This window comes from Nanorana parkeri, unplaced genomic scaffold (assembly GCF_000935625.1).
Source record: "Nanorana parkeri isolate BGI_ZX_2015 unplaced genomic scaffold, ASM93562v1 scaffold18, whole genome shotgun sequence".
In the NCBI taxonomy this organism is placed as follows: Eukaryota; Metazoa; Chordata; class Amphibia; order Anura; family Dicroglossidae; genus Nanorana; species Nanorana parkeri.
The window spans coordinates 3520681-3523289 of record NW_017306286.1 but is presented as its reverse complement, the minus strand read 5'-3'; the positions used below and the strand labels follow the sequence as shown (position 1 = coordinate 3523289).

The window sequence follows — 2609 nt, the reverse complement described above, 5'->3', positions numbered from 1 at the left end:
AAGGGGGGAAAAAAAAAAAAAAAAAAAAAAAGCCTGGAATTGGGATTTAAACATTACTTACCCTGACAAAACGGAGATTTAAGGAATCTTTGTAAAAGTACATATGATTATACTGTACAACGGTAATGATAGAAAATGATCCTTGAATCGGGTAGCAGAAATAATGCTTCACTGGATGCTTCCATTACATATATTATTTGTAATTTCAATGTGCTTGAAATCCATTTTTTAAATCCCCGCCAATATATTCCACTTAAAAGTATCCACAAATTGCAACCCTAACCCACAAAACCAAATCTGTACAGACTATTTTCTGAGAAGGGATAATCATAAACGTTATTCACAAACTTGTGTACAGAATGAACGTACTCCTACCTTTCTATAAACTTCTGAAATATCTTTCCTCGAAGGCTATCACAAATTTCTTCTATATATGGCTGTAATGACAAGACAAAGGCATGTGTGAGTGCTTCCATAAAGCAAGAATATAACAATACACTAGCTCAGCAAAAAGACACAAGAAATATGCAGTGGGACAGGATGGTGGGAGTTTAATATAAAAGGAGGTAATATGTGATTACACATTGCAAAGTTAAAAGGACCGCCATCAAAAAAAAATCTTGTATTCTAATAAACATATGCACTTAAAACATGCAATATACAGTATATATTTTTGAAACATTTTATAATGCCTTAATTTATATTTTTCTCCAAGTTTATATGCAGAACTATACTTGGCCATGCACTGAGCAAATTTCGCCTGGTTCTTGATGCACTGGCCAAAATTCACTCAGTGGGTGGCCCTGTCAGCAGCCTTCCACTCTACAGCCTTCATTTAGAATACTGTCGGCCGAACAGTGACTGCACCCAATCAGCTGCAGTCACTGTTTGGGTATTCTGACAGCGGCACACCTGCTGCTGTCGGAAAACAATAGCTCCACAAGAGATTCGTCCATCAATGCTGTTTAGAATGGATGGAGGAATCTTGATTTTTTTTTATTACAATCCAGCAGTGTATGGCCAGCTTTAGTTAACCAGCAAAAGTGTCACACACAGGGGTTGGGAATCACTAAAACACTTTCAGCCCTGGTTTACCTAGGAGTTTTTGAGCAGTTCGAAAAGCGCTTTTAACTGCCCAACACAAGAAATCCCATCATTTTCTGGCCTGAGCAGAAAAACGGCAAACAGGAAAACATCAGACGCCTGAAAAAATACAGGAGCTTCTTTGAGCAGTTTAAAACGCTTTTCCTCCCCATAGACTTCATTGGAAATGCCCAAAAACACGTGTTCTTCCATTGCCCACAATGGTTTATGAGCTGCCAATCAAAACGCACGTCTTCATGTACACGCATTAAAACGCACATACAAACGTGCACATCACGCAAATAACCGCATGCTGCTAACGCGTACAAATGCGCAAAAACAGTGCCGCCTAGATGTGAACCACAGCTCAGGGATGTTTACATATTGTATTTGGTTTATGAAAAAAACAAAAAAACACTACTGCTGCAACATCCCCCATCTACACCATTATTTTCTTTGTACTGCCCCATTAAATAATTTCACTGGTTTTAGTGGTACGGTCTGACAAATGAACAGAAACAGTGTAAATTTTAAATCATTCTTCCACGTACAGGATTTATCTATAAAAACTACAGCCATCCCTTCAATAGCACATGCATTCCCTATTTGAGAAACAAAACTGCAAGGTCATCTTTCCATAGTGCCCAGTCTGCAGACAGTAGCTTAATTTATTTGTAAAAATGAAATCCATGTGAAAGGACAAGACGATAACTGGCACCAGGCTCACTTGATACACAGAATGAACTCAGCTACCCATAAAAAAAACCAGACAAAATAATTTCACTTTGTAGAGCTGTGTTAATAGTGTAGCCATATACCATTTTCAGTGATTTGCTGCAATGTAAAATATGATTATGTACTAAAATGTACCTTTCTGGATATTAATAAATATATCCTATATTTGTTTCCGGTACAGCTGGAAATCAAATTCCAGCTGTTCATTTACTATCAGTTTTGTGACCAAAGGCAATACTTCCTTTTCTCCATACTTTATGTGAAAAAACAATAGTATGCTAAAAAATTATAAACAGAATTGTAGCTACTGTGGATACATTAAGAATTCTTAGTTCTTCAAGTTAGAAGTAACTATTAAATAATAATAACTATTAAAATCTTAAGCTGCTACCTTTTTTTTTATCATCCTGCCTCTTAGGTATAAAAAATACAGCTCAGCGAAGCTGGCCCCCCTGCAATCAGTACAAATAAAAACTCCAGTGTGTTTTTTTAAGTGCTACGTTTGTGCTGTTTTGTGCCGCAAACATTAACATTTATGCTGCTTTTATTGTAAAGATAATAGCAATTGTTTTTTTTCAAGATGATATCACCAGCCCCCCTACAACAGCAAAAAGACATTAAACTTGCTGGATGTTTAATGCCACGTTTGTGCCGGGTTGTGCCGTTTTTAAATCTCCATTCTATCTCCTTTCAATTTTGAGTTATTAACAATTTATTAAAAGGTCACCAAAGGTCACCCAGTCCCCCACAACAGCCAAAAGACACAAAACCGGGCTGGATGGTTAGGTCCA

The 2609-nt window shown here is 37.0% G+C and overlaps 1 protein-coding gene across 1 annotated transcript in view; it reads right to left on the bottom strand.

The window, feature by feature from the left end:
* Positions 1 to 2609, bottom strand: part of LOC108790542 (beta-adrenergic receptor kinase 2) — a 276398-nt gene that overhangs the window by 83932 nt on the left and 189857 nt on the right. The gene's annotated exons all lie outside the window — the stretch shown is intronic.